The 23,274-nt window shown below is 39.6% G+C and overlaps 1 protein-coding gene across 1 annotated transcript in view; it reads right to left on the reverse strand.

Moving 5' to 3' along the window:
- Window positions 1–23,274, reverse strand: part of pcxb (pyruvate carboxylase b) — a 333,693-nt gene that overhangs the window by 75,999 nt on the left and 234,420 nt on the right. The gene's annotated exons all lie outside the window — the stretch shown is intronic.

Raw genomic sequence — 23,274 nt, forward strand, 5'->3', positions numbered from 1 at the left:
GGCGGAGGATTCAGCCAACAAATAGTTCATGATGTGAAAAATTGCTGCATTACAAAACAAGCATCTTCTGCAGGACGGCTGGATAATAGAAGTTTTATTTTGTTCTTTTGAACTTTCATAAACTACCTTAAGGAGCATAAAGGATTCAGAAATATTGGAAGGCTGACAGCAAAACTTACACTCTAGAAAACGTCTGTCACAGTAAGAAAAGCTAATCTTGCAAACCACGCAAATAAAAATAGTTTAAACCTAAACAAAAATCTCCCTTTTATATGTTTATTTAGCTACTTGCAGACATGAGTGATTGGAAACTAACGCCCAACACAGCAGCCTGATCTTTAGCTCCGACTGTGCTAATAATTAAAAAAATATCACCCATTATAGAGAAAATTTGCTATCTAGTATATCTGTGTACATATAATAACTTCCTAAATAAAAATTCCTGTAAACAGCGTAGAAAAGGTTTCCATCCGGTTTTTGATTTAGTTTCTCTAAAATAAGTTTTTACTTCACTCATGAACATTATAGTAGAAAAAGATTAAATCACATCTTTGTTACTTTTGCTGCTGAACGTCGACTAAAAACAGGGTTTACTAATATTCTACTTTATCTGCTGTTAAAATTAGCAGAGCTAGTTAGCTCAATGCTAATTTAACTCGTTAAAAACCATTATATTCAAATTTATTTCATTCAAATATTATATGTCCACTTTATTAATTCATTTTCACAATTTGTCAAATTGAGACTAAAACTAATAAAACCTGGTAGTTCAGGAAACAATTCTAATAATCTCAATTTTAATGCAAAAGGAAATAATTTTATTGATCTTCATCTCTCAGGTTGAACATCTAGAAAGGACAAGCTGCTGATACAGTTAGCAATGATATCCTTGTTACTACATCTAATAAGGTTTTAAAATGTTTGCATCATATAATTTGACTTAATTTCACCTACAGAAAAGGTGGTATGATGCAAATAATAGTTAATAATTCTTGGCAGAAAGGCTATTAAATCATGCAACCAAGTTTGTTTACCAACGTTTAACACACAAGAAGCAGATTAATGTTTCAAACTAGTATTAAAATATTTTAAGAAGGCAAATATTCACAATATTAACACCACAACAGTACAAAGGCCAGTACTTGTGTGTTTTATTATTGTTGGCTTCAACACCAGCAGCAAATAATGATTAAGTAAAAGCATCAGATCACGACCCAAAACCCTGAATCTGAATCTTTTCCATTAAAATCCTCTTACAGAGGGATATTTTAAACATTTCTTTCATCAAATCAAGCACAAAAACAGCTCACTGTGTATGAAACATCAGAGAGAAATTATGCTCCTGTTTTGCACTTTAGCCATATGAAAGGGAGCATTTATTAGACAAGAATGCTTCATCTGAAGTTCAAACAAAACATACTCCATCTGCACATTGGTAAACAAACCACAGCTTCACAAAACCTCATTTTAATCCTGACAACTACTGCAGACAAACACACAGAACAGAGAACGTCAGCTGTTGAAATTAATTACATTTCATTTCTTGTTGGCTGTTTGCTGCAGAATAATCACGGAGCCGATTTAAATCTGAATTAACAAAAAGGGAGAATGAGTGAATGAGAGAAAAACAGAGGGGAGAGATAAGTAATTGTTTTCCTGATTACTTGATTTGTTGCTGTAAGGCCTTGTAATTATTGTGGTTAGGCTGCACTTAATTGCCGTTGGAGGTTGAAAGTTGAGGTTAAAGAGAGAAATGAGGGTGACAGAGAAAAGAGAGAAAGAAAGAAAAAAATGAAGGGATTAACAAGAAGAAAAGCAGAAAGCTGAGTGAAAGGATTTGTAATTATTGGAGCTGCTTTAAATAATAAGTGTTTAACAAACCAAAGTAGAGAGGCAGAGCAAAATAAACCCCGACAGTTTGCTCATGACCTGACGTGACATTTGAAAAGAAGAGCCGTTTTCACACACACACAGAGCTGAGCGATAACGACAGAGAGTCCCCGAGAACCCACCCGGTGTCGGATCAAAAGCAGCTTCTCAGCTCGTAGATCCTGCGCCTGGACAGAACATCATCATTTCAAGGGCTTTAAGACACGTATGCAAATGCAAACAATCACCGCAGGATGTCTGGAGCCATTTCAGTGACCTGAAATAACTCGGGGATCTGTCCGTTTCCACCAGAAGTTCAGCGATAAACAAACCTCGCTGATCTCATTACAGGAGCAGCGGCGTCAGAGAGGAGGGCCGGCTCCAAAAATCAATGGGATGGTATGAATAAAACAAACATGAATCCAGTGACGGCAGCAGCAGCTCCTAAACAAGATGCAGAACTACAGACGGGATTTTATTGACAACATCACAGACGAAAACAGACAGAACTGTTTGCAGCCGCTCGCTTTAATGTTTAATTCAGCGTCTGTAATTAATGCCATTAATCCTGGCTGTGGCCTTTTGCATCCATGCATCACTGTCAATCAGATTTATTTATTCATTTTGGTTATTTTTAACCTTAAAAAAAACAACAACAGAAAATTTTGATAGAAATAATAATAAAAAAAGCATAACAAGACAAAACTAAAATTCCTACACAAAGTTTAGACCAAAAAAGTGAAGGTAGCATCATAAGTTTCTTAAACTTTTTATTTTTTATTCATCAACACCAAAACATCTGAGTGTTTTCTGTATATTTTTTTTAAACATATCTCTGAGGAAATCCAGCTGAGTCTGCAGAGAAACTCGAAAAAAAAGAGTCTCAAAGATCAACAGCTTTAAAAAGTATGAATATTCTTGTTCCCGTAGTTGAAAGTCCGTTTGAAGAGAGAGAAAAGAAAGTCTCTAGTTTTCTCTGACTACCCCTCCCCCACATGTTGCTGCACATTTTAGATGAGAAAAATGCTCCTACATTTTTCCATCATATGCAAAAGGAACAAACACACAACACCAAGCCGTCTTATACAGGAAGTGGTTCTAAAATTACTTTTAGGCTTTAACTGGATGTCTGGGAAACAACTAACTACAGGCTGACTAGCCGATCAGAGAACTAAAATAATTAACTTCGTCTTTAACTACTACTATATCTATCATGTTTGTTTTACATTTTATTCTGAATATCAAAATGAAAACAAACAAATGGCAAATCCACGATGACAACACTTCATTCATAAGCTCCAGTTCTGTTTAGCACCACGATATTCTCAGAAAATGTTAACCGTTTCAAAAAGATTTTGACACCAAGAGAGAAAATGTATTGTATGTCAGAAAAAATAAAAACTACCAATAATCAAAGCTCACCACTTTTATGACAGTCTAATTTTTTTCATTGCTCTCTCTCAGCAGTGAAAGAAAGCAAGAGTAAGGGAAAAAAGTTTAACGGCCCATTTTCTGCAGTTTAATGGGAGTTCACCAAACATGCACTCCAGCATCAACTAATGCTGACTCATCACTGGACCCCACAGACTGTAACTGCTTCCCTTTAGCACATTGAAAACTTGTTTTCTTTGATTTCTGAGTTAATGATGGATCTAGTTTGGCTTTTCTGCTTGTAGATGCCACTTCCTGCAGTCAGGCCATGAACACTGAGCATTCAATTTACTTCCATTTCTCTGATCTTGTGCATTTTCTCTGTTGCTTTCAGTTTTCTGTCCCGACTCTCTGATGCCTTTCTTGGTCTACAGTGATGTTTTTCTACGACAGCCTTCCTCTTTTGTTTGTACTTCCTCAGGATTTAAGACGCAGCTGACTAGAAATCAATATCTTTTGCTGTATTTCATGTCGATCCACATTCCTGGAGGAGTTTTAAGATCCTCTGCACTGTTTCGACCACTAGTTTTATTGTTGGGGTTGTGTTTGCTCTCCGTCAGATGTGATGAATCTTTAAGGTAGCTTACCTGCAGACTCATTTGCACAGAAAAACCTGTGCAGGTATTTGTTTAGACATGCGTCTCACAGGGAGATTATGGATCACAGCCTCTTAAAATGCTTAAAACTGCCTAGTTTAATAGTTCAAACACCAACTACATTAATATGCATCCACACTACTGGAAAGGCCGGGTTTCTTATCTCTGCTCTATGTTTGACAGCCAATCAGTGGCAAGGAAAATGAATGCCGCTCGTGGATTGGCTGCTTTGGAAAAGCCACCTGGCTATTTAGTTTCCCAAGCTGCATTTTCTGTAGAATATTTTAGATATGCTCTACAAAATAAAATAAAAATCACCAATCTGGAATCAAATTCCACAAAACAACTTGCAAATATTAAGGCGTAAAAATAAAAAATCAAGCTTAACAAAGTCAAATTACTGACTCAACAGCTTTCAAAAGCGATAAATCCGTATTTTCGTCCAGCCTTGTGCAGCTTAGTGAGAATTGACTCACTGTTTTATGCTGAGTGTGTCACAGCTTTGTTTTTTAAAATCTGCACACAGAAACAACAGCAGCCATTGTGTCACATCTTTAATAATGCAACATGAAAGGGTGATAAAAAATGAGCATCTCAAATGTAGACAGAACGCAGAACTAAGTGCAACTGAGAATATCAAATATTTCAGATGAAGTGCAGCAACTCAGACGCCACCAAACTGTTATGTTGACGAGCGCAGTATTAACTCATGCACTGAGCTTTTTATTATCACATTATATGCAACAGCAGTCAAACAGGAGGATTTAGATCTCCGGCCTGTATTTGTGGGTTTATTCTCTTGCACTTAAAATATACTACCAGAAACCATAAAACTCCCAGACCTTTGTTAGAAAATTTCATAAACAAGTTTTATTACTCTCTAGATGCAACTACAGGGAGCCGCTGCTTTTCCTGAGAGATAATCATGTTCCCAGCAAGGGAAGAGAGGTTTTTATTTTTGAATATATAGAAAGAAACAACCGACGCTATTCACAGCGTCTTGCTATAAAGAGGTGCGTAGGAGAGAGAGAGAAACAGGGAAAAAAAACAAACGAGAAAAGGCAGCAGCTGAGGGATTCAGGCGGCTGTGCTGTTCTGCCAAGCCTGCAGCTACAAACCCTGGACCAAAACAAAGAGATCAGTGCAATAACAGCAGCAACACTTCAAAAACATGGGCAGCTTTCTCTCTGGTATCGGCACAAACTCCCCTTTTCTATGCACACAGTGCAGCAACTCGACATGCGGCTATACAAGAAAGCTGCTTTTATAGGAGGTATATTAATTTAAATTAAATCAAAAGGGTCGAGTCAAAGACGAGCCACTTCAGGGTCATGTGGTAATAAAAAAACAAGCTGATTTCAAGCTGACCTTTCATATACTTTGGTCTCCTTTAACTCTAACTTGAAAAAAGTGTGTTTATACAAGTCAAAGCATCTCTTTTGTCTTTTCTCTAAAGTAAAAGATGAAAAATAAAGAGTGAGGCTGTGAATGGTAAGTTTTGTTGATAGATAGAAAGTGCAGCCAGCCGTAGCAGGAACATTTAATGTCTCTTTCAAGTTAAAACAATGTGGTAGAAAAAGAATTGGATTCCATTTTTCTCACTGGCAGTGTAATGAAACATGGCCAGACATCAAAAATCAGCATATGCTTTGCTATCAGGCTTCTGACATGTCCTTTTTTATTCCTCTGCAGACGCCGACGGCTGCTGTAGAGCTGACTCAGAGTCCAGGCCAAACAGACAACAGATTAGCTTGTGAGATTCTGGCTGTGATAAATATTTTTCTACATTGTAGCGCTCGTTATTTCCATCTTTGCATGAATTTCCTGAGGATTTCCGAACAGATATTGGGCTGAAATTCTTTCGCTGGTTGAGCTGAGAGACGAGACAATTAGTTTGACGAGATCCGGACCGATTAGACATTTTCGTCTTTCTGTAGAGGAACTGATGTGTCCTAAAACTTCGAAACCCTCTTTGCTTTCTCACTCACAAATTCTTGTTTGATTTGACTCAAAAATCTGGATAAAAGTCCTTTGTTTGAGACCAGTAAAACTTTGATGAAAACTTTTAAACATAGTAGTAGTATTTTTAAAAATAAAAGAAATTCTCCCTCCTAATTATAGAAGTAGGCTGAACAATTAGATCAAGTATCTTTGGGTTACTTTTTATTATTTTCTTAATTTTAAATCACTTGGAAGTGTTTTTAATGGTAAATATAAAGCTCATTAACCTGCAACTCGTTTGGCTGACGATAAATCTTAGCTTTGATAAATATCTATAAATCTATCTTTAAACCTTTAAGTCCTAAACGTCGCAGCGGCGATTCAGCCAAATTTGAAGTACCGAAATTTCGCCACACTTTGTGGTATCTGAAAAATTCCTACAGTTTCTGAAAGGGGAGACGTTGAACTTTCCACCAAATATCGTGTTATTACTGTAATTTGACTCCCGTCGTAGCAGGGAGGGAAATAAATCTGAGAGGCGGTCTCTTAATAGATGGTAAATTGAGAAAATAACTTGCTAGATGTTGAAAGTTCCAGTTAATAAATGGGCAAATACATATTTACTCACAGGACATTTAAAGAACTGCCTACAATTAAAATAAGCAAAAATATCCAGGCGGAAATTTGAAACTTAGGGTTTATAAAGACGTTCCCTAGTGAGGTCGTTCGCCACATCAGAAGTGAATTTTCCCAGATTCCTGACTAAGGTGACACGTTATCGACGGGGTGTGAGTGAGACTCACATGACACTGTCATAAACGTGACATAACTCCTGTTATGAACACGAAGAGGCTCCATGAAAGTTTATGACTGTTGTCATGAAGTGTCATTCGGTAAATAATGACCCTCACCTTCAATCCAAAGTTGCTTTAAAGGTCCATTAAAAGCGTCAACTCTGCATTATTTGGTAAATAATGAGACTTTAATGCAAAGTTAGCATTTTAATGGACTTTTAATGGACCAAAAGTGTTATTATTTACAGAACGAAACTTCATGAGAAGAGTTAAACATTCCTCCTAAAGACTTCTTCATGTCCATAACAGGAGTTATGTCACGTTTATGACAGTGTCATGTGAGTCTCATTCACACCTCTTCAATAAAGTGTTACCTCTGACCAATTCTGAGACTTTTTATGTGCATTGATATAATTTAAAGTAGCTGATTGCTGCAAACTGATCTAATTTTCAGCCATGTAGATGGGAAAAGTGTTTAACTCTTCACATAATAATGTGAATAAACCTAGGTAGGCATGCTGAGTTATGCTACTTGTCTAAATCCATCACAACTTTCCACTAGTTTATAAAACTGGTCATGAGATTCTAGAGAAAGTGTTGTGATAACCAGAGTTTTCTCTGTTTCCACGAAGAACTTCAAATACATTATTTGTTACAAAGGAAGACAAGTTGAACTTGTTTTACTCCAAGAGTTACTTTATAAAAACCAGAGAAAAACACTAATACTCTCCACAAAAAGCATGTTTATGTAAAAACATCTGTGTTTATATTATGTATGGATCAGAATCACAACAGCAATAATGTTATTTTAGCAGCAGTAGCATTAGTTGCTGCTTTTCTGTTTGAATTAAAAATGAATTACATCACGTTATGCAAATCATATTTTATCTGAAGGCTATCAAACAATCTCCAGTTGACCCAAACCTACATAGAGTTACCTGAAAGTAAAACAGAAGCAAAATGCATCCAGTGGCATTTCTAAGCCTATTTCATCGTTTAAATTGTGTTTCATGACTATTATCTTTGGAAGCAGCGTTCCCCTCCTGAGCCATTGAACCCAGTGATGCTATTTTATAAAATCAGAGAAAAATAAAGCTTGTGTCTCCCTAAAGCTGGAAAGTAGCAGCAACTGGTAATAACTAGATAAAGTATTTCATTAGCATCCAACGCGCTTTTAAGGAAAAAATGGAAACAACTGGAAGTAGAGGAGAAAAAAAAAGGTAGTAGTTGTTTCTTCAGAGGCGGGCCTAAGGGCATTTTGATTTTTCAGACTTTTCTGAATTTTCTTCTTTTATTTTGAGTCGTCTTCATTTATAATTTATATGTGTGAACAAACCTAATGAGCATAAAGGGAGAAGCAATCAAAAGGTATAAATAAAACAGGACGAAATGAGAATGAGATCATTCAAGTCGACGTTGAGGAGACGGAAACTGTATTAAATTGTGACGGGTTTGTCCTTTTCCCCGTTGCAGCAGATCAATGCGTTCATTAGCATGCTGCTCTGTCTGCCTGCAGCCGTCACGCACACTAACACACACACAGTCCCTCAACTTTCCCTCTCTGTTGTCTGTAATCATATGCAGCACACACACTTTGAACTCCCCCTCTTGGACCACTTAGTATCCCTTCCTATTTTCCCCCATCAGTCGACGTGCCGCTCTCCGTTACGCCACACAAACACTCCAGGGGCCTCCTCTCATTCGGATGCCACTCTGCTAAAAGAGCTCTGCTAGCAGCATGCAAAACACGCACGCTTTCATGCTCGGGATGATTATGGCTTCCATTTCCAAATAATTTGTATAATATGAATTCATGCACATTCACGCTCTTATATCCACGCAGGAAAGACTTTTCTTTCTCGTCGCAAACTGAAAAATACGCCGCCTGCAGATTTAACGCTTGCACATCCTCTAGCTAAACGGTTTTACCCAAATTGGACTAATTTTAACTTTAACCCCAGATACTCCTGCCTCTCTGTGCTGACAGCTCATTAAACTTATCTTCTCTAAACTCCCCCTCAAAACGACGATCTAGTTGTTTGTTCTCGCATAGAAAAGGGGAGTTTTGCTCCCTGTCTGTTTTATTGAGACTCTGCTCACAGCTGTTGATCTTTGTTGATGCAATCAGCTTGGAAGGTGATTACTAAAACACCATCAGCCAAGAACAAATATCTCCAAATGTTCATTCAGCTGCAAACAGCTAAAAAAAACTATAACTTTAGATCATTTCGACTGGTCATTTACAGTAAAAAAAAAAAAAAGTATTACATGATATTCTGAAGATCAAATTCTGCATCTTAATGCGTTTTGTATTTTTTCTTTTTTTCCCCACCAGGGGGTCTTTTTGTGGGCTCTAGTGTCCCTTATACAACAGTAGGCTGACAGGAAAGAGGGGAAGACATGCGGCAAATGTCTTCAGGTCCGGGAATCGAACCCGCGACGGCCGCGTCGAGGACTGAAGGCCTCCAAACGTGGGGCGCGCTAACCTCTACGCCACCGGAGCACGCCCCACGTTTTGTATTTTTATTTAAAAGGTACAATGCACATTATTCAAAATAAATGTAGGATTTAGCCCTGGAGGCTAATTTTCATCTGCAGTCGCAGCCGGTAGGTTGGTGGTTTAAAACTAGATTAAAACAGGATCTATTGAAGTTGCTATAAATCAGTCCTGTTGCCATGGTTACCTCCAAGTAAACCTGCTGACATCATTTGTTTGCATTGGAGTTGTTTACAGGTGATAATGTCTCTGCTAAAACAATCTACATAATTAATCGAATCATGTAGAACTGCAAGGACACGAGTCCAAAAGGGTTTTCCACTATTCACTTCATAACCTTTGACCTTCTCTGCTCTGGTCTGTTTAACAGCTAGAGTCTCAGATCGGCTCAGCCCTCCAGGGCTGTCAGCAGCAGAAACAGAAACATTAAACCTGTTGGGGAAAATATAGGCTACATTTGCTTTGCATTGTCCCCACATGATGCCAATGATACAGTATGATCCAGTTAGATTATTGATTAATATGGGCTGTTGCCGTGTCGTTGTACGGTGTTTTAAGATCTTGTTCAGTGTGCCCTTTTTTAACTTTCAGCCCCTGCTCCTCCAAAGGTCTCTGCACGGCCCTGAATTTGGAAATATTTCCGATACTTGTGCTTATTTAAATGCGAGTTTTTATTACTCGCCGTATAGTTCATGGACTGTAATCTGACAACAATTTAGGTTGAGGCAGCTGTTTAGTACAAGTAAGAAAGTTTTTGACCATTTTTGATAAAAATCTGCAATAAACTCCCAATTAAAACTCCCAATTAGAGCAAAAAAGTGTGGGGATTTGTTGACTTTTGCGTGAATTTCCACAATAATTCTCAAGAATCTGTAGGAACTGATAGATTAAATTTGGTAGTAAACAGATAAAAATGCATTGATTTGATTAATAACAATATTTAAGCACACTTAGTCTAGAATCTAGAGGGCCAGATAAAAACCTGTGGTGGGCTGGATTTGGCCCACGGGCCTCCAGTTTGTGCAGTTTGTGTTAGAGGGTGGATTCCCAAGATTGATTCATTTTCAATAGACGCACCATTTGTAGAACGTCAACAGCAGCAGTTTTAACAGAAACAAAAGACAAAGGCAAACTGAGAAGAGGGTTCAACATACCATCCATGTCATTTTACTTTTTTAACTCTGGAAACCCCCCAGCTATGACGACCCCCACACTGGGTCAACTAGAGCTACTCAACTGTAAGAGAAAACCACCCGAACTGTGTAGAAACGAGCCGAGTCAAGCAGCACTGCTAGTGCAAAAGAGTCATTAGTGTGATGGTTTATGGTGTTGCTTCTTTTTGCTTGCAGTAGCATAACCATCTCCTTTTCCCACAGAAACCAGTAAACATGGAGGATAGACTGACAGGAAGTACCAGAATTAGACAGCAGAGAACTGAATGAAGCATCCCTCTGACTATTTTGGGCATCTGTCAAAAAGAACTGTCCAAAAATAAAAAGTTGAATGCAAGCATGAGTCTTGTGTCAGACTGACAGCGAAGCATCTGGATACACTTCAGGTGTGGGTTTGCTTCTGATCCAAGGCTCAGTTTTAGCTAAAAACTCTGCGATACATTAGTGAAAAGGAGAAAAGAGTAACTTTCCCCCAACGATCCAGCAGCAATTTGGTGTTTTCCCAGCAAGCCGGAAAACAAAGAAAAGGTCATAATCAAGTGGTTCAGGGTGAAGAAACTCTCTGGATTTTAACCCCGTTAAAAACTCAGTATAAGTTCTGAAAATCAAGAGAACAAAATGGATAACCTCAATGGTTCCCAATAAGACCCTCAGCCCTTACGAAATGATCAGTACTGAGCTGCCACAGAAACAGAATTTCTTCTCAACTTTTCCCCATGGCTGCCGGATTTAAATCTCGATATCTAAATGCAGCATGTACATCTCATAGGGGGGAAAAATGCCACTAGTTTATATTTTCTGGCCTAGCCAACAATCTGTCAGCACAGGAATGGGATGTCATTTTCCAAACACCTAACAGCGGGAAACAAACCAGCATGATGATGGGGTTGCTACCCCAGACGTCTCATTCAAATACGATTAATATTTTACAGGTTCTGAAATGGCAAAATGTCAGCCTGAAGACAGAACATATCTTGTTTACTCAATAAAAACGGCAGAACGGTAGTTTCACAGACTGGATTACGTGTAGAGTGTAATTTACGCTTGGCGATGCCAAACCACATTCATTTTCAGAGTCCTGCATTGCCTCAGTTTGCATTTGCTTCCAGAGAATCGATTTGAACACAAGTTGAAAATTTGTACCTCCGAGTCCCGCCCTCATCCTCTCTTTTCAACTCTTATTTACTGAGACAGAACCGGCAGAACACGAGCTTCAGCTCAGAGTTGAGACTCGGGTCACGCTTCATGCTGCATCCCGTTGATGTTCAACAAGAAAAAAAAAAAAAAAAGAGATGACGCAGGGATCTTTAAAATTCTATCAAGTACCCCAGAAACAAGTTTGAACAAGAACATCTGCTGTACGGGGTCACCCAGCCCGTCACATTCATGCTTTCAGCACTGGATCCTTCACAAATCACAGAACCTTTGACAGACAAAGTCTTTTTTCTAGACTCAACGTAGCTTCTACACTGTTTAAGGGATCTGTCTGCCTCTTTTGCCTATTTTACAAATTTTTACTACGATCTTTGTCTTTCCATGGAAAGTACACCTGGTGCTTTTGTGTTTGTCACTCTACTGGAAGCAGCCAGGAACAGGAGGAATTGCTGCAGTTACCTCATCGCTTATTCAGAAAGCAGTTTTTTATTAAGATGCCTCTTTCTTAGACAAAGTCCTTCATTGGACTCTAAAAGAAACTTTCTGTATTTACTGTTTGTTCTAAAGAAAGTACTCTTGGACTCAGTGATTCTGGTTATGGCCGAGTCTCTTTTCTGGACATTATTGGAGCTGTTGCTGCCATTAACAGCCTATCTCTTCATTTTCATCAGTAGAAAACGTTGCTGATTCAACGTTTATGTGATTACTGCTGCCATTTTTATTTCTATAGAAAGTACGCCTAGCCCAGGGATTCAGTGTTTAGCTGTGCTACTTTCAGGTCTAAGTAACTGAGGAAGATATTGCCGCTCTTACCTGTGCGGTGGTACTTTCCTCTTCAGAAAGTACCCCTGGTCAAGCTATTCTCCGTTCAGCTTTGTTTTTCTTTCTTTAGAAAGTACCGCTTTACCTGTGCTGTCTTGAGCCATGTTTCTTTCCTGGATGAAGGCATCAACATCAGTGTAGCTCATCTATTTTTTCCGGCAGAAGGTGCTCTGGGTGCGGCTCTACTTCTTTACTCTGCATCACTTTCTGTGATTTTAAGTGCCGGAAAAACGGCTGTTCGTACTGAGACCGACTCTGGAGAAGGTTCTCCTCCTCACCTGGAGAATAACACTGAGTTCAACTAACCTGATTGTTATAATTCAGATTAAATTGACCTGCATGTAATTGGATCTGTAACTGACTACATGATCAGATTGGCCTAACATACAATTATTTTAATCACCAGTGAATTGGTTTGTCTTGGAAAGTGCCCTGAGATGACATCTGCTGTGAATTAATCTCACTCAGATCTTCAGCTCCAGATCCTTTTGCACATTTCACCTCCAGTGATCTGAGCACAGTTCTGATGCCTTTACTGAAACACAGATCAAGCTGAAACTTCAAGAGCACTTTGGACCTCTATGGAGAAAATAGAGATCTGAACAGGCAGAGAAAATGATCAGCTAGACCACGTGCTACTGCCTTCAGGCGGACATTTCACCATGGCCAAGACAAAAATAACCAGTGCTGCTCCTGATCCGTGATTCTCTCTTCTATAAGGCAGCTAAATATGTACAATTAAAAATGGACACAGGTCTGTTTATTACCTCAGTAAAAAAAAAAAAAAAAAAAAAAAAAAAAAAATCCCAATAAACAAAATTTGTTTGTTTGATGTAAAGAAAAAAAAAAAAACATTTTTATGCACGCTTCTTAAGCTCATAAATCCTAAAGTGCAAACCTTACATTTCAGCGCAGACAGTCGGCTAACAAAAGTGATCTCAGTTAAACGTAAATAAATTCCCTGAAATGCGATAATAAAAACATTCTGCGATTTCTGCACACTGCATCTGTTATTAAGAGTTGAATAGAGGACCTGTCAGGTCATTCTTCTTCTCTCTCGTCTCCTCCTCTGCGTACCCACCTCCATCAGTCATGCCTTAAACCTCCTGACCAGGACGCGTAAACAAGAACAACCTGCAAACTGCCTGAGGAGTCGACACACAAACATAACTCAACTACAAATGCACACAGAGACAAGAAGCATCAGAATCAGCTTTTCTGGCCAAGACTGTGTGCAATCGATTACGGTTTCAAGCGCTCTCGCTGTACGGATTTTAAAGTATAAAGAATAAAAAGGAATATTTCAAACATATGCAGCTATTTCTCTTAACGTGGACAATTTTGGTGTTGCAGTAACGGTTATTTTTTTCCACAGAAGAATAGTTGACAATTCTGGCAGTAAGGTGTTGATCAGAGAGACATTCTGGGGGCAGGAAACTGTCTCTGTTTCATCTGGCTTCTGCAGCACCACCAGAGTGAAGGTCAAAGTCTAAACAGTTTGTGTCCAGAATGTGTGGGGTCTGCAGAAATGTTAGCTGCGCTCTTCCTGACTTTAGACATTTATTACTCCTAAATGGAGGCCAAGATATTCTTCTCGGAAATACGTGTTCATTGCAGTCTGGATTTTTTCTGTTTTGTGGATCTGAACATTTCTTTTTAGATTTTTTTAGGCTGCATTTGTACAGTAAATGGACAGGAAATAGAAAAGACATTCAGAAAATTGTCGTAGACCAAGAATCAAACCCATTAAAACCACGTCAAGAACTTTAACCTCTGCACCAACTGAGCCGCCCAGCCCTCCGGATCTGAACAAATCTGACAAAAAATTCAGCAGATTTCAAATAGGAAAATAACTCAATAGTGGGAAGAGTGGGGGCAAAATATTTAGCCAACTGAAAAAAAATAATTTGCTAAAGCAGAAGGCACCTCAGACTTTCTAAAAGCTTTGTTTAAAAACAGAAGATGCAAAACCTTGAATGACACACGGAGAAAAAACAAAATATCAAACAGCGAGAAACAAAATGTTCCAACGCAACTGAAGTAGAAAATGTGTTCCTGTGAACTGATGCGCATCATGTTTCAGGGGAAAGACTTAAGAAACAAGCTCTCAACATCTCCACCCTGACAGGCAGCAGGTGACCAGTCACGACAAAGGTGGAGTTATAGCAGGAAGCCGCAGGGCTCCACTCGCGGCTCATTTCCTGCCCCGCTGGTATTTGGTGCAACAAATGGGGCCACGGCGGAGTCCTGCTGGAAGCGAGCGGCGTTTATGTCACGAGGGCAACAAACTCCAGAAGGAAAGCATATCTTTGTTTACACAAGTTGACGCATGCAGAAGAATCAAGTGTTGGATTTTAACAAGTGCCAGCAGAGGGAGAATCACTGGGTTGTGATGAGTTTTCCTGGCTTCAGGTTTAGTCAGCGTCAGTGAAGTAGACGTTGGGGAAATGTAACTGGACCCTAATTTAAGGCAGAAGCTAAAGCTCCAACATGTGAAAAATAGAGGATATAGACAAAGATTTCCTCAAGGAAGTTCTCTGATTCAAGAACAATATGTGGTTTTTCTTTTGCTCTTTATCCTTGCTGAATCACAGGAGTTTGATTTTCCAGTTTGTGTAAATTTTAAGGACTGGAAGAAGGATGGAGAAGGTTTTTAATAGGATTCTGTGGAAGTATGTAGTTATTAAAGGTTATTCTTCAGGGTCTGCAACTTTAACAATCCAAAGAGTCATTTGTGCTTAAAACTCGTCTGGAGCTGCAAATGTTGCATAATCTTTGGAAAATTTGACTTTTGACAAATACAGTAGAGAATTGTGTTATTTAAAAAAAAGCAATCCATCATTTAATTTTACTTTTAGGTTTGAAAACAAAGAAAAACTAAACCTTTGCAAAAAAAGGACGGAATGTTGTTGGTGAAAAATGTAAAGCACAAAGTTTCTAACCTAACAAAACAGATTTAAACAAATTAGATGTTTTTGCGTGATTCTGTTTTGAAAGGTAAATACAACAAATACATTAATTATTTGATGAAAAAACCCAAAGAACGTGACCATGACAAGTCTGTGATGTTCATGGACCAGAACTTAAATCTTAAAAATGTCCAAAAGTTTCTTCCTTTCCTCGTTTTGACACAAGCCAGTCAGCTCTGACTGTGACCTTAGTGCTACTGTTCTCATAAATGCATCTTTTCTTCTTCCTCAACATTTCTATTAAACGTCTGTCACACCTAAAGAGACATCTATTCCCATTTGTCTACGTCGCTCCAAGCTGCACTTAAAAACAGACAGAAAGGATAAAAGGAAAGCAACAGAGGTCTGTATATTTAATTTTTCTGAGGAACATCAGCCCCTCACAAGCGCGTAACATCTGCCCACGCTGAAAAGATAACAGGTTTGTGCATGGCCATTTCACGGCTGCTCCACAAATTAAATCTGGAAACAGTGTTTGACATTTGCCATGAGGCTTTTTTCCCTCCTCCCCATCGCGGCGCAATAAAAAAAAAAATCTGATCGGAGATCTTTCCGGTAATAACTCCTATCACACCTCCATGACAGAACAATTTTCAGCAGTGGGCAGAAAAATTTCCACCGTAAATAAGACAGCATGGTGACGGTGGGGAGGGAGGAAAACCTCTTTCCAGGCTGACACTTTGTACAGCTTGTCTCTGAATTTATCTAAACTCCGTGCGCAGATAGACATGACGACTTATTGGTTTCTGAAATGCATTTTTTTTAGTAATGCACAGGGATAGAAAAGTGATTTTAAGCTAGAAAACATTCAGATAGTTTTCCACTCAACCTCCCTGATGAAAGCAGACGAACCCTTTCAACCATTTTTCTCTCTGCTGCCTCGGTGTGAGCCGGCGCTGTCCATGGTGCTGAAGCCGGAGCTGATCATGGTGCTTAACTTGCCAGAGATTTCTGACAAAGGAAGAAAAACCAAATCCTGCACTTTTATCTCCAGCCCTGTTTCTGCCACAGACGCGATTTACAGCAGGAGACCCGGTTTATAAATCTTAATCCTGAGCAGAACACACATTTTAGGGTCAGTTCTTAGAAATTGGGAATGGATCTCAGCCTGTAAATATGAAGGTTAAACAGAAAACACATTTACATAAGAATAGTCAGCTTTTTTTGGCAGTTTTTACCCAGTGAAGGATTTTATAAAGCATATTAAAAGGCGTGTAAAAACATTAAATGGAACAAAAAAGGGTTTCTGACGGACCTCGCAAGATATAATAACTCTAGCGAGGAATTTTTCCTTGGTATTTTTAATCAAAAATAAATAAAATGGTGTTTTGTAAGAATCTCAGAAAAAATTCAAGATGGCGGTGGAGTACAATAAAACATATTCTACTAAAAGGATTGTCTGAAACAGTAATCTGTGACCCTCCAGATGAACTCAGTGGACAGAAACTCATTCTGGTTCAGTGGTAGAAACTTGACTCGTCGGTGCGATCTGATCAAACTCCTCGTCCAGGAAGTTTGTCGCTAGGAAAGCAAAAATATTTTGCTTTAGTGTCCGTTTTCTCCAGATTGTTAATATTTTTTTTTGGAAAACTCATCCTCACTTCTAAAACATTTAGACTGGACAAAATCAACCGATTTGAGTTTCTATCATCACATTTGTACTTTTCAGGTTTTTCCTCTTTACTCGTGTTTTTATATCCGCCTGAATTAATATTCATTTATGAACACTGTAAAACATTTGAGCCACTGAAAAAAATGGTCTAAATTTCTAGATTTTTATATCAGAAATTTCAAACTTTTTCGGACTCTAAAAGCTGTAAGTCCACTCTTAAATAATTTTCCAAAGTATAAAAGAAAAATTCACTCCAGCACATTTTTCAACAGAGATCGCACTTAAAAAGGGAACCAACAGAAAACCCCGTTTTCTGACCGACAGGTCGACGCAAGGATGATGGACAAACAGACGGACGCAGCAATGGGTCAGACAGACAGATGGATGGACAAAGATGGACAGCAGGAGGGAAACAGATGGAAGCAGAAACACACGAAGAGGTTGATGGACAAACATTCATAGGCACAGATGGGTCAATGTAAGAATCAACAGGATGGACGGACAACATTTAGACAGCAGGACGGAAAAATAAAGCTGGGAAATACCAACATTTTTTAACCTTCGGAATAGAAATCTTTGGAGTAAAACATTGGATTCATATATTCTACAAAACCAGCAGATCATCTACCTACTTGGGATGCAAGCAGAATGTGAAATCCATTAGAGGAAACGTAAAGTTGGAATATATTTTTTATGCCTTTCCAAAAACTTTTGAGAATTTGTGTAAAGGAGTTTTGATCTCTCACCAGAGTTGGTGACAGAAAATACACAAATTTAATAATTTTCTGTCATTTTGTGTTTTAGTAACAATGGACTCTCTGTTTTCACTGCCTGTGAATACTTTAGTCTCCATCTGAAAAGCATATAACTGGTTAATAGCTTACACTCTAAAAATACCTTAATATGTTTTATAATGAACAGCAGAACGAGTTTTGTCACGATGACAGCAGAAAACAACTTCCTACCTCTTCAGTGTTTAGCCAATCAGTGACAAGGAAAATGAATGGGGCTCCCGGATTGGACGCTTTAAAAACACAAGGCAATAACGTTTTAAGTAGCTTCTCCCTTGAGTATAATCCATCCATCCATTTGCTAATCACCTTGTCCCTAATGGGATTGGGAGGGTTGCTGGTTCCTATCCTAACGTTCCAGGCGAGAGGCGGGGTTCACCCTGGACAGGTCGCCAGTCTGTCGCAGGACAACACAGAAAACAGACAGGACACACAACCATTCACACACACACACTCACACCTAGGGAGACTTTTAGAGAGACCAATTAACCTGACAGTCATGTTTTTGGACTGTGGGAGGAAGCCGGAGAACCCGGAGAGAACCCACGCATGCACAGGGAGAACATGCAAACTCCATGCAGAAAGACCCCGGGCCGGGAATCGATCCCAGGACCTTCTTGCTGCAAGGAAACAGCTCTACCAACTGTGCCACTGTGCAGCCCCCCCTTGAGTATAATTTGGAGTTAAATTTCTCAGAAAACCCAGGAATAGGTTTAATAGCTAGTTCAATAATCATGACACATCTGAAGCTGCACAGTCCATGGACAATACTTTAGAAACTGAAACACATTAAAAATATTTTAATTTCAACCTGATTTCATTCTCAGAGACATTACAGAGCCTGTTAATTTTAAGGAAATCTACGAAAGAAAGAAAACATGAAAAAGGCGGTAAGACTTAGAGGTCTGACTTCAAACTGCTATTAGTTTAATTTCATCTAAACATGAAATCTGAATAATTTTTCCACCTGCTACTTAAGATTAAAGTCAGCAGATAAGCGTCAGGCGATGAGGTTCAGATCAAAGTCATTTCTGAAGGAGGTTCTGTTGGTCCTCCTTTACCCGGGTCAGCGATTCCTGTTGATCTGTTCAACATAATTTCCATGGCAGCGGCTGAAGTGAATTTCAACATGTCAGTCTGCACACAAACAGCTCAATGAGCTGCAATAAATACAAACCTGCAATCATTTATCATGAAGCAGCGCTGGAGCAGGACGACGAGGAGCGTTATTCTGAGCAACAATCGTCAAAGTCTCCAAAACATCGACATGTTTAATCTGAACTGATGCATGAAGAAGCTTTTTTATTATTATTTATTTATTTATGTTCTCTTGTTTTTTTCTTTTTCCTTTTCTAAACGTAAGTAATGTTATCATTTTATTTTTTTTAATCCTTTTTTTTTACCCCTCTAGGGGTCTTTTTGTGGGCTCTAGCGTCCCCTCATACACAAGTAAGCTGACAGGAAGGGGGGAAGACATGCGGCAAATGCTGCCGGACCCGGGAGTTGAACCCGTGCCGGCCGCGCCAAGGACCCACGGCCCCCCAACGTGGGTCGCGCTGTCCCCTGCGGCACCACGGCACCACGCCACGCCCCCGATACGAAGAAGCTTTGATCAAATCCAGGGATGTCAAACTCATTTTTGTTTTGAGCCACTTCAAGTGAGAAAACTTCCTGTTAATAAAGTTTTCTCTGCATTCGACGAGTACTTCTTAAAGTTAAACAATATTCAGTATCTTTTCACATTAAGTAATTTAGTAGTATATAAATAAAACTGATGTGATTTGACTCAATTTCATTTTAGCACACAAATTTGTGTAAGAGGCCAAATTTCATTTTGGCCTCGTTTTGTACAACCTTAATTTGTTCTTAGTGAGAGAAATTTGTCCAGGGACAACAGAGGACAAAAAGCACATTTTCTCTGGCGCAGTTACAGAAATGTTTATTAATGTCTCGGCTAAATAAATCAAAGCATTTAAAATTTCAAACGTTTTTTTCTTTCAAGTTAATTAATTGATTATTTATGAAGGCCGACAAATAATTACAGCAAACCGGATTTGATTCAAGGGATCCAGAGTTTGACACACTTCTGCTAATTGTCTTCTGCAGCCACCCCCACACCATGATGCTGCCCTCACCATGCTTTACCATGGGGATGAGACGTTTAGAACGATAAGCAGAATTTCCTGGTTCACAGAACAACATGGCCATTTCTCCTCCAACTCTAAATCGTACTGCTTAAATCTTTCTCAAAGGTTTCCACAAAAACATGCAGATCTCGGCAGCTCCTCCAGAGTCACCATGGATATCCTGGTCAGTTTAGGTGGAGGGCACCATCTTGACAGGATTGCATTTGTACAACAGAAGACGTGTGAAACATATGAAGCTTGTAATATTATCTTATAAACTAGCCGGTTCCGGTTGCTCGCTAACAAACCTCTGAGGTCTTCACAGAAAAGTTGAACGTATTACGTCTGTATTACGTTTCTTCACAACTCTGCAAAACTTTGCGATGGTCTATCACACAAAACTCCAATAAAATGAGCCGCAGTTTGTGGTTGTAAGGTGAGGAAGTGTGAAAAGCTTCAATAGGTAGTAACAGATTGGAGAGGCTGGTTTGTATCCTGCTGCTCCATCACAAAGAGATTAGAAATCGACACCACATGTTGTTACCTTACAGCTACGTTAGAAGACAGATAAAGCAGAAATAGATAAAATCCAATTTTCCGTTCCAAGGTAAATTATGAGTCTTCACCACATTCAGGGTAAAACTGGTACAAAGTTCAATTCAGCATGTTTCCATTTACCATCACCATAATGGCCCAACTCTCAATACGGCTCTGTCAAAGTAATGCATCACGTCTAAAGGGCTCCCTGTGCTCTCCGTAGTGAGAGGGTGATTCATCCGCGTTTCTGTACCAGTGAATATTGAGCAAAGAAATGCTATTTAAAAGCCCAAATGGAAATGTTGACTCAACGAGCGCACCATATTTAATCCATCCTCCCCAAATATGGCTCAGGAAGATGGCTTTAAAGCTAAAACTGCCGACTTTCAGAGAAACCGGAGCCCAGAACACCCGATGACTAAGAGTCGCCTCCTCTGCACAGTGTGCACTATAACTGTCTGGGTTTTCTCACAGAACATCATGCATTATTTATGGGAATATGTTTATAGCGCTGTGATTGTATCCGACTTGCGAGTCGGTAATTAGTTTTACACATTTAAGTCTTTAATGATATTTGATTTGGACTCCTGCGTCTCCTCCCTGAACAGCGCCTGCAGCTCGTTGGGAGAGCTGGCAGCAGCTACTCTAGAAGTTAGCAGTTTTTCTGGAAGCCTCGTCAGCAAGAGGAGCAGAGGTGAACCGCGGCCATGCCAACTGAGACGCGCCAGTAAGCCGAGCCAAAGGGCCCACTCTGGCACCCACAAGCCCACTCCTGCAGGCAACCACTTAAACAGGCTCCACGTTGGAGCAGACATTTTTAGACTAATGTAAATAAAACCTGCTTATGGACACTGTAATCCAATCACAATTTGATTTATATATCAATCTGTTAAAACTCAGAAGTATTCAGAGTGTTTCCAAGTTTACAGGATTTATTCAGATGTTTTTGTCTTAAGGCATTCTGAAGGATTTTCTCAGATTGAACTTTGGCTCTGAGTTTTCCGACACTTTTAGATGAAAGTTGTTCCAGTTGTCAACTCTTTCCTAACAATTTGGCAAAGAACGGCAGACAACTATCCCATTTCCCAACAGGAGTGTTGTACAAAACAAGCGATGGATTCAAATCGAGAGATTTTACTTTTTTTTGTTACATTTATGCACTAAGCATCAAACAGACATTAAAATAGTTTCTACTAAAACTTTCCTTCTGCTATTTTTATCATTTAAAACCAATTCCTGAGTAAGTGCAACCTTTTCTGACTAACTGGAGAATAGAGTAAAGCAGCACAGCCCCTATCCTGTATATTGCTGCCTACTGCTGGTCAGCTGGACATCTTTGAGCAAAGGTAATTGTAATGTTTTAGTTTAAAGCTATACAGTGGAGCCCTGATATTAGGAGGTTAGTGACCACATCCAACCACAAACAGTTAAAATCTGGGATCTAAAACCACATTTACATAGTTCAGCATCACTAAATATTTCTTAAAACCAGCGGAAACCATCTGAACACTACAGCTGAAGCTAACAGTTCATCTACCTGTAGCCGCTCTTGGGGTTACATGCAACGAACACCAGGGAAAATGAATTGTGATCTTTGGTATTTCAGTTTCCCAGCTGCAGTCAGTTTTGAAAAATTTAAGATGTGATTTACAAAAAAAAAAGAAAAACAATAATTTGGACTTGCATTCCTAAAAGGAACTCATTGAATGCTGAGATAGAAATAGTTGGGGGTCTGCTGTACTGGGAAAATCTCATACTTGGCCTAAAGCAGACATGGATCTCCAACTGTTTCTGCACTCTGATTTAATAAAATCTTCATCTTAAAGTGGAGGAGTTCAAGTATCTCGGGATCTTGTTCATGAATGGGGGAAGAAGGGAGCAGGAGATCGACAGGCGGATTGGCGCAGCGTCTGCCGTCAAGTGGGCGCTGTACCGGTCCGTCGTGGTGAAGAGAGAGCTGAGCCTAAAAGCAAAGCTCTCGATTTACCGGTCAATCTATGTTCCCACCCTCATCTATGTTCCTGAGCTTTGGGTCATGACCGAAAGAACGAGGTCGCAGATACAAGCGGCCGAAATGGGTTTTCTCCGTAGGGTGGCTGGGCTCTCCCTTAGAGATAGGGTGAGAAGCTCAGTCATCCGGGAGGGACTCAGAGTAGAGCCGCTGCTCCTTCACATCGAGAGGGGCCAGCTGAGGTGGCTCAGGCATCTGGTCAGGATGCCTCCTGGACGCCTCCCTGGTGAGGTGTTCCGGGCACGTCCCACCGGGAGGAGACCCCGGGGAAGACCCAGGACACGCTGGAGGGACTGTGTTTCTCGGCTGGCCTGGGAATGCCTTGGGATTCCCCCAGAGGAGCTGGTAGAAGTGGCTGGGGAAAGGGAAGACTGGGCCTCCCTTCTGAAACTGCTACCCCCGCGACCCGACCCCGGATAAGCAGAAGAAGATGGATGGATGGATGGATTCATCTTAAAATCTTGAACCTAGTTTTCAGTCCAATACAAAATTATCTTCACGTAATAGTTTGGTAAACACCTGTACTTGTACATTACAACACAAAACGAAAATGTTTCATTTCTGCTCTGACAGCCTGAACAGAGAAAACCTGAACACACGCAGCGTTTTCCCCGTTTAGAATGAAAACATAGGATTTTTCACTTTACAGCCCCTTCATACTGATGTTTCGAACTCTGGTGAAGCTTACTATAAACTGGACAAGTGACACTATTTTGACCCAATGGTGTTACCATAGCACCTGAATCACACCTTGAGTTTTTAAATATCTACACCATTAGCTGTAGAGCTAATGCTAATCTTCAGCACAGACTTTAGCATTAAGCTAGTAGTCTTGGGGCTAACTTCTTGTAACGTTATATAAAAGTTACTAGTTTAATTGTGAGGTTGTGAGAATGTCCTGGAGTGTGTGGACGTGCATTCATACATGTTTAATGAACAGAAAATTTGCCA

This window comes from Gambusia affinis, linkage group LG18 (assembly GCF_019740435.1).
Source record: "Gambusia affinis linkage group LG18, SWU_Gaff_1.0, whole genome shotgun sequence".
Lineage (NCBI taxonomy): Eukaryota > Metazoa > Chordata > Actinopteri > Cyprinodontiformes > Poeciliidae > Gambusia > Gambusia affinis.